The sequence below is a fragment of the Parasteatoda tepidariorum genome, chromosome 6 (assembly GCF_043381705.1).
Source record: "Parasteatoda tepidariorum isolate YZ-2023 chromosome 6, CAS_Ptep_4.0, whole genome shotgun sequence".
NCBI lineage: Eukaryota > Metazoa > Arthropoda > Arachnida > Araneae > Theridiidae > Parasteatoda > Parasteatoda tepidariorum.
In genome coordinates, this window is record NC_092209.1 from 4,090,655 (window position 1) to 4,101,452 (window position 10,798).

Below are 10,798 nucleotides of genomic sequence, written 5' to 3' on the forward strand. Positions count from 1 at the left end.
TCAACAAAATTTTCAAGGACCTTAATCTAAGACCAATTTTAAAAATTATTCTCTTCTATTTTACTAGAAGCAACAATGCTTGTTGTGGCAATAATTAATTTCAAATATAATACCTAAATGCTTTGCCTATATAGAGAGAAGAGAGTATATGTATTATGGACTAAAATTTATATTTTTTTAAAAACAACCCTACTGGTTTTACATATTAATTCACAAAATCATTTTCAGCACAATCTATAACTAATGGTAATGAGGTGTTAATGGTGAAATCCTTTAATCCTGTGTATTTCCATGTGAAGGCTGCATGAAAGACAGAGCTAAATCTTAGGTATTCCATATTCCATGACTATTCCATAACCCCCTCCTCTCCTCTATTAAACATCGTTTCTGAAATTATTCATCCATAATTTACACAACCTTCTCTAAATGTTATGCAGCAACAATTCTTTCTGAAAATAAAAATTAGAAGGAACATATCCCATTTTCACCATGTTTAAAAGCATTATTCGTTATGTGTAATCCACAACTGCCAATGAATATGACCTGGTGGGAATATTTCTCTTTTAATTCACACTGAAGCTTCTAATAGAATTTCCAATTGACATAGGGTCCATCCATGGATAATTGAAGTATTTTAGAGAGCTTTTAACCATCATCCATGCATTTGTAAAAAGAGGACAAAATATTTTCTGCAGTTCCATGACCCATAAATTGGGAGGTAAGATACTTAGTGCAAACTTTATTATCAATTCCTTACCATAATGTCCATCTGCTTAGATTGTAGAGACTGATTTAACGTCTCATCAAAGAGTACAGTGTAGCAATCAACATTCTTCAGCTCATTTATAAGAATCCCTTTGAAGTATAGTGCCAATCCAAAGGAGCCCAAATAGGCTCACTTTGTGGCACTACAAAAAAATTGTCTCGCTATACAGCTATCAGCAAACATTTTGGAGAACAATTTACTAATCCCTTCACAGGAGTTACATGAATAATTACTAGTGATGCACTTCAGACTCCAGAGAATTTCAGCATCAAGCACATTCCTTTTGACCAGATAAGAAGACAATGTTACCTCGGCCACTAAAGTTTCTGTTTCACATGGGGCACACGATGTTGAAGGAGTATTTACACCAGATGAATTAGATGTTGATGTCTTTGGAAAAAGAGAACTCAGGGCATGAGACTGCTTTTTTGTTTTACCTTTCTTTGATGTGTGATTTCAGAGCAGATTCTTCCATTTTCGCGATATCGATCTCCTTCATGCATAATCGGCACTTGGCTCTGAACTTCTTTTCGGGCATCGATAAAATCCATTCTTTATAAGCTTGATTATCCATCCATTGGGGATTAAAATAGCACTTCCCAGGCATAACTAGTCTAAACTACATAACACAAATACGAAGCCGTGCCTTTGCGAATACGCTTTACAATAAAGTTTTGAAATGACGCAAACGTAAGGACAAGTGCGGATGGTAAAACGGCAAATTTATTGAAAACTACAAGGTACATATTGTTACGAAATTCGAGAGTATTCCAGTTTCGATAAGAAAAAAGAAGATCTAAGCATATGCGACAGAAGATGAAGTGGAGTCTCGCCCCGAACGCATTGATTGTCTGCTGTGCTCCGCGCGCTTGGCAGACACCAAGACGCTAGGCCCGGTTAGAAACGGTGGCGTTAAAAACCACGTGAGAGAGCTCGGGAACAAAACAGAAAGAACGAGAAAGATCCGCGGGTGTTTTATAAAAAGGGCCGCCGGCAGTATTGGACAAATTCAAGGACCTATCAAGTTTTTCAAGGACCTAAGACGTTTTTCAAGCACTTTCAAGGACCTAAATTTAGCAAAAAAAAATTCAAGGACTTTCAAGGACTCTCAAGGACCGTGGGAACCCTGGGTTTGTAATTTGCATATTTTTCCTAAGGAAGGATCCAAAATTGCCAAAAACATCTTGATGCAATATTTGAACGGCCCCTTATGTCATGTAAATCATACTTTCCAACTCTTACCCTTGTCAAAAAAAGTTTTTTCCTAAAATGGTAAAGAATTGCCATATCAACGAAGATCGTAAACTAGTGTTTCATCGTAATTTGGTCAACGCTTCATCAGAGAGCCAGCAGGCCTACAATAATTGTGCTTAAATTATGTAAATGGTAGTCAAAATCATTTTAAATCACATTTATTCCAATAAAGCATGAATATATTAAATTCTGCTACCACATTAAATAAGATATAAGCCCTTCCATAAAATCCGGAAGAGTTGGTTGGTATAATGTAATGAATACTTCAATGGTGTTACAAAGCTGCAATTCAACTCTTTTTTTTCCCCAGCTGGTAGAAATAACTTAAAATTTTGTTAAAGAAATTAAGTTTTATTTTTAAATAATATAAATAAGTAACAATCACATGAATTTGAACAAAAATCACATCATTACGCAAGCTTAATTATGAATGGCAAGCTTCTTTTTTTTCCAATAGAAAGTCAATAACATGTAACATTCAAATTTCATTCATTCAAAAATATACGCCATTTTTTTAACAAAGAAGAAAGAGATGGAAATTTGAGATCATTCGTTGATTGAATCAAGTAGTCATTCGTTTCTCATTTCCATGACAAACAAACATTAAAACATGTAGTAAAAATGTACAAAACATGTAATAAAAACACACACACAAAACATTAAATACTTGGAGATACTTTTATTGCTGAGATGTGAACTGAAAATGTAGAATAGTTAAACAACTTCGTTGGCAACAGATTCATTAAATTGGAATTCGACACCACTTATAATTTTTTAAATCTAAATTTTTTGGTGTCCGTTTTTATTCAATTTTATCTTTAATTATGTAAATGGCATAGATGTAATTACGGTTCAGATTTCACCAAAGCTTTCAAACTATTTTTTTATTTTTTTTTTAAATTTTAAACAATAAAATATTTTTTCAAGAAAAAAGAAACTAAAAAAAATTTCTGAAAAGAAACAAATATTTATATTCTTAACTTAGAAAAATTTTTCTGGGGGGGGGGGAGGAAAGAACGCACAGAAATTTAATTATTTATGTTATGTATATTTTAATAAATACTTTTTATTTTGTCAATTTTAAATTTAGATTGTCTTTATAATATACATGTATTAATCAAGTTTCATGTTACGTATATTACACTAATATTTTTTTCTGATTTCATTTTTGAATATCTTTATAATTTACAAGTTAGTAATAAAACGCAACATTAGAATGTAATAAAATGAAATACACAAGGCGAACAACATAATTGTTCTTTTTCTTTCATGATTTGAAACATTATCAATATAGTACACATAATAGAATAGGGAAATTATGTCATATAAACAGTTCCAATTTCAATATTAACTCCTCGAATTTACTTCATTTCAAGATGAAATTTAATTTTCATTAACTATCTTAGTTGAATCTATTTTAGAATAATCAAAAATACTTTGTTTAATTATAAAAACTGTTACAAAGTAATGTTTAATACACATCTATAATAAACACAATTTTTAATTTACTTTTAATTTAAAATTTTAATCATTATAAAAGAGGTTTCATTCTTTAAAAAAGGTAATCGGAATATTATAAAACCAATAATAATAATTATCAATTATTTAAATATAATAAAATTTTAATTAGAAAAAAAAAATATTTTTAAAAAATATTTTAAATAAATTCAATAATTTATATAAATATCTAAAGTTTTATAACAGCAATAAATATCTTTAAAAATAAAACAATAACATAAAAGCAATTTAATTTAACTATTCTTTTTTTTATCACAGAAATTGAAAATTTTGTTTAGTTCACAAAATTGACTAGCTTTCTATAACTAAATATACATAAATTTCTAAATGAAAACCTATAATTCTAGCAACATTTACTCTATTAAGTTGTTAAGATGGCTAACTTTAATACTATAATTATTCCCTGTCTATATTTACATAATCAATTAATTAAATTCTATGATTAGTTAATACTTTATTTAAAGCAATCACACAGCTAAAGTGAAGGCCTTATCACTTTTTATCAGGATTCATTATTACATTGCAAAATATTTAAATATGTATCTCCTTCAGGATTGCATTATTAGAAAGTAAAAGTCATAAAAAGTATAAAGTAAATGTGAGCAAAAGGAATGTTGATTGTGAAAGCTAACTTGTAAAAATGTCAAAATTTAATTTATTGTTAATGCAGTAAAATTTATTAAATTTTACATCATAAACAGTTAAATTAAAGTCATAAGTTACAATTATGCTTTGTAACAGTGATGCACAAACTCTCAATCTTAAGCAAGGCATGAAATTAACGATTAGTTTGTAAGGGTCCACTAAAATTTGACTAGAACTACCATGGAATAATTATCAGTGATCTCTTGGATTAACAATCAGTATGGGACATGGTAGCCCTTCCGGCCTGGAGGGATCAGGTTTTGATTCTCGACTCTGCTAAGACCTACCATTTACATGCGATATACGTACTCGTAAAATTTGTGGAATAGAAAGTCCTGTGGTTGGTCGCTGAGCAACACCATGAGTACAAGGATCAGGCGAAAATCTTCTTCCCCTTCAGATCTATGTCTACATTTGAGTAAGGGACTTTGATTGAGTGGCGCTGCCCTCTACCCGTGGAGTTTTGAGCTAGGAAGTACTTTCACTGTTGTGGTGCTCTCTCATCAAACAGAAGGCGCACCTTCCTGACTTAATTCACAAAATGCCAAGGAGTAGCCAAGTGTCATTAGAAACAACATAATCTGTGTAAAGGAGGAGTATTCTGTTTTGGTTATTTGATTTTCAGTTTTGTGTTCTAATTTGCGTAATTGTCCGAAATTCTTTCATCCTAAATGTGAACATTTTATTCTTCGTATTGTAATTTTTCATTTGAATTCAGTTTATCAAAAAAAAAATGTCGAACAGATACACGTTAACAGAGCCATGAAAATGTATAAGGATTAATTATATCTTTCAGTTATTGGTTCTTTAAAATGGTTCTCAAATTTACTTAATTTATATTCCAGCTTTTAAATAATATGTTATGCCCCCTCTTATTTTTCTATTAGTGAGTGAATTAATTTTTCAATTAATAGAGTTGTCTGTCAGATGTCTATTTCAGTAATTTCACCTACTCATTACTCAAATTTTATGCAAGGAAGAAAAATTAGTTCTTTATCTGCATCATACAGTAATAATATAAAATAATTTTCTATAATCTAATATTTTTTACTAAAAAAAACTTATTTATTATTTTTTAAATTATGTTTTACGTTTAAACATCTTAAATTCAAGGAGGAAAGTAGTGCAAAATTTTTTTAAAAAAAATACTAACAGTTCTAGGCACTAAGCCAAAGAGGCATCTAATTTGATGCATAAAGACACTAACCTTAAATTTACAATATTAAATTCGATTTTTTAACAGATAAATATGATACTCAAAAGAAACAGTTGATGAAAAATAAAAGTCAATTTTAAAACGAATTTGATTATGAAGATTTAGGTCATTAAAACTTAAATATTCGTTAGATTCAAGAAAAAGGTAAGAATATTTTGGTGAAACTGAATATTTTTAAATCATAGATTAATTTTCAATTGTATTTACATTAAAAAAAAATGAATTTAAAAAAAGAATTAATTTAAAATAATTTATTTTTTTTCTTTTCTTTTATAATTTCTCCTCTTTCAGGGATAGGGATACATAAGTAAAGAATTTTTCTTCTACGTCATAACACGTCTGCACATTATTGGTTAAAATATTTGATCATTATAACTTAAAATTAATATTAATACAGTTTGATTAGAATAAATATTCATAAATATTCATAAATACACACTGTTGGCTAGATAATTCTGATTCTAATAAGAACAGGTGAGCAACTTTTTCAATAAATTTAATAATTTCATTAAACTTAATTTTATAATTTCATTAACTTTCATTCATTTAAAGTTTTTCAATAATTTTGAGTGGTTTTCAGCGTTAGAAGTTTGTGCATCACTGACTTAGATAATGTCACGTTATCATATCCCTGAGTAAAAGAATATAATGATATAATAGTGATTTGGAGTATTTGTTGCAACATCTATATAGCAAAAACCTTGATGCAATAAATAAATGTTTATATATATTGAAAAGTTCAAAAATCAAAACAAATACATAAGAAATGACTGTGAAAAAAATCAAAATTTCTTGTGGCATAAGGATAGCTAAAACAGCATAATGTTTAATTAAAGCAAAAATTCACAAGTAAAATTTAGTAATTTAGCTGATAAGAAGATAGATAGAAAGATAGATAAAAACTATCAAAATTCATAAAAAAAATTAATAGTTAAAAGAAATATCTAAAGTAATTTCATTTTAAAGGAAGAAATTAATATTATAGCTCTTATGCTTGATTTTTGTTTATCGTTATAATAGTGCAAATCTTTTATTACATTATTATTTTATACATTTAACTCTTTATTATACTTGGCAAAAAAATTTTACGTACAAAAAAAGCAAATATAGTCATTAAGCACTCATTCGAACTATAGCATCAAAGTTTTTGTTTTAAATGAGCTTTAAAGCTATACTTTAATTTCTAATGTATAATATAGAGTATTAGGCAACAAATGTGTACTAAAGATACTCGATATTAGTGATCAAAATTAGAAGGAAAAAGTTATGTCTAAATAATTTTAATTTAATTTTGAGTCACGATTTGTTTGCATTTATATAAGTTTGAAAACTGTGATAAGGTCTTAGTTTTTTTTCCTTATGCATCTAATGAACATCAATACACTGATTTCATTCCGACTTTTAGGTTCAAATCAAAGGAAGTACTTAATGTTTCTAAATGAGAACTAGATATAGTTAGTGCCAGTATATAGTTGGTGCAATGTGACAGAGCTTTAGATCTAGATTAATTAAAACTAATACTAGGTCAGCTATCAAAATAAAAATAGGTACTTGTGTTTTTAGGTATTGCAGTTGTGCTTGAAGCACTGGTTCAAATAACAAGAATAGGTACTAACTTTACCAAATGAGGGGAAAAAACAACGACAACAAGGCACTTAGTATTCATAGATAAAAGTATTAAGCAAGCAATGTGTGCAACAGTGAAACCAATTGAGTTGGACGCCAGGTTACATAGATTTTTTAAATTATTTTAAGCTTCTTTTTTTCTCTCCCCTAATAGTAAGCATAATTAAATGCACTTCACGTCATTCCAAGAAAACATTAAGATTAACAATTTAATTTCAAAATATAACTAAATTGTATTAATAAGTAACACATAAATAAAAGTGCATGTACAAAAGGTAGTGCAATATACAATCTCAGTAGCAATTATAAAACACCTAATGAATTGAAAAATTATCTAAAATATGACATATTTCGAAATAAGAACTTTAAAGCTACATTTTTTAGTAAATTTCTGATTTTTTCTGCAAAATAAATAGATACCGTATATTTTGGTATATAAGTTGACTTTTCAAAACTTCAAAATTTTATGAATATCAGGGGATCGATAGATACACTGGTAATAAAATTGGGCATTCGTTGACTGTGAAATATCGATGAATTATAAGCAGTGAGATATATATGAATGACTCTATCAATTTACCCATTAAAAAATCTATTGTTAATATGCTATATATATATTTAATTTTGTATTTTCCCTCATATTTTTTTACATATAAAGGTTTTTTTTAGAAACAATACTTTGCGTTCAGAAAAAATTATTCTGTTTCACTTGGGGCTTCATAATATCTCAATTTGTGAGCAAATGTATCATATCCAAAAAAAAAAACAAAAAAAAAAAAACATGAGAAATATTTTTAACTTAAGAATTTTTTTGTAGACTTGATAATTTTTTTTTAATTTTAGAAATATTCATACTTAGCTTTCTCAGCACTCGAGTAATACATCTGATGTACCACAGATTTGCTATATCGTAATTGAAAATAGGGGGTCGACTTACATAACAAAATTTACGGTATATTTCAGAATCAATACAGAAAATTTTTTTAAAACTAATATTAGAATTTTACAAATTTATTTAAAAATGCATAAATTATTGAATGAATTTGCATGTTTTGTGAAATATACATGATAGAAAGCTAAATTTTAAACAAGCAATCAATAAAAAATAAAACTAATGTTTTTAACGATGCTTGAGATGCCTTTGCAAAAAGCATGACATGAAACAAATTTAAAGTTTACAAAACAATGCCTCACTAATGTTCACAGCAATATTAAGATAAAAAAAATTACAACGTTTGTGTTTAAAAGTATATAAATAAATTCAACAATGTTAAACTAACAATAGAATTGTATCTCATTAGAAAACATATAAACAATGTAATAGCATGTTAATGTAATAATTCCAATCAAAATGCATAATAATTTTATTAATACAGTAGCCCCTTCTGCATTCAGGCGTGCCCCTTTTTCATCTCCCTAAACTTCTAAATACAATAAAATCAAGCCTTAATGGACCAATACTGCTATATAAGTGGCATAGCACTTCTGCTTACTGTTTGCAATGTTGCATTTCAAAAATCATTTTACAAGTTTTTTATTTATTATTGTTGTCAGATTTACAATGAATTCAATCATAATTAAATATAAAATTATGTTCACCATTATAAACAATTATCATAACTATACCTGGAAAACTTGAAATAGATAAACTTAAATTTTTTCCCGAGCCGTTAAGGGTTTAATGTAAGTCAATTAAAATAATTTTTTTCCAAATGAAAAATGATCAGCTGTACAAGATCCAAAAATGCAACAGTAATTGGATAATATCAGCTGCAATAATGATGAAATGAGAGTCGGAAATCTTTTATCGGATGTTAGAAGGGGTATCAAATAATCAGAGTTTCTCTGTATTGAGGTTTATTCTTGTCCATTGTTATAGAACGAGGGGCTACTGTAGTTTCACATTATCATTTTAACAAAACTTTGGTTATTAAGCATTTGAAAATAGAATGTACAGTAAAATATAAAACAGCAAATTAAAACAGAAAATATGTTTTAAAACAATACTTTTCTTAAGATTTCAAGAAATGAAAGGCATGATTGATATGGATAATAGAAGAAAATATATCTTTGAAAAATTTCATTTCTACTTTGATGTCAAAAAGCAGATCGTTAAAAAATAAAAATAAACAGATTTTTTTTTATTAACGGCTCAAATTTCGATGTATCATCCACACATACAGATAAGCCTATAAGGTAGCAAAATGCACAAAGTGAATGAACTATATACTTAAAAGGCACTTTCAAATTTATCATAACTATTTACAAGCACTGATTAAGAAGTAAAGATCATGTATCATTCAAGAGGAATTTCTTTTTCTTCTTTATACCAGTATTTCAATACAAATGACTTCATTAGGAGTTTGCTTATTTCATATTCCCAACAACACTTATCTTTACACAGTGCCATTTCATTCAAGGCATAATAATCAGGATTACTTCAAGATAAAACTATCTGTACATTATCAACCAAAATACAATAAATCTCATTAATTATAATCAGTTTAAGTGATGCATTATTTCTTACTATCATAGTATATGATTACATTCTTAACCATCCTTACCTTTTTTTGAAATTCTTTAATGTCATGCATATTAAATTGGTTCATTATTTCTTAATACATCCTTCTTTGAAATAATGGAAAAAAATTGAAAATGATGACCTAAAAGATTTTTTTCCTTCCTAATAGTTACTAAAGTGCTTTTTTCGTATCAATTCCGTTTCAAATACATTGAGGTTTGGAGTTAAAATTGCTACTTAGAAACAAAGTCAAAAGATAATAACATATTTTTCAATATTTTAACCCGGGTTAAATTTGAAGCGAAAACTAGAGTTAGAATGAAATGAAATGTAAAAATCCTTTGCCCTATAGTTTTGGCTTACAAAAGAGGTTGTATTTATAAAAACTGCTCACGTTTTTTATAAAAAGTTAAATTTACCACTCAAGTTAAGGGCATGTGAGCAAAAATAAATAAATTAAAAATTTAATAAAACAGTAATAATAAATAAATACTACGAAAAAAATAAATACATAAAATATAACAAAATAAATAACAAAAATAATAGTAACAAAAATAAATTTTGACATAACAAAAATTTAACAAATATTCTAGGGGAACAAAGGCTATTGATTTTCTGCGCTATTAATGTAGAATTGAATTAGATAAATAACTAATAATTGAGCCCAATATCTCAGCCAATTAAAATTATAATTAAATTTCAATTTGCTGAGTTTCATAAGTTCAACAAATTGAATTCATATAAGAAGCACATAGTTTTAAAAAATACATTAAACAGCTATCAATAAGCATATCTATTCAAAATTTCTACCTATTAAATAATTTCTAACATAATTAATGGACAAATGAGCCCATCGCCTTTGTTTTTCATAATAAAATAGATTTTGAGAATTCAGATAAACTGATATTGAAAAAGTTATTGTGAAAATCCTTTAATTATCAGTAGAAATAATGCAGCAACAATTATTTTATGAAAATTCATCCTAAAAAAATATCATACTCTCTTGCCACTTTTCATTGCAGATAACAAGCCTTAAACTGTTTCATTCCTATGCAACACTAGAAACTTTCAATATAGTCATAAAAATATTAACATTTCCCTGAACATTGACAACTTAATGTGCAACTGTATTACAGTGTGTTCACATGCAACGTTAAATAATATTAGCTTTAAATTAGGAATGCCAACCTCGTACAATTGCCATAAAAGCAAATTTCTTTTACAGTGCAGAAAAAAAAGAAAAAAATGTTTA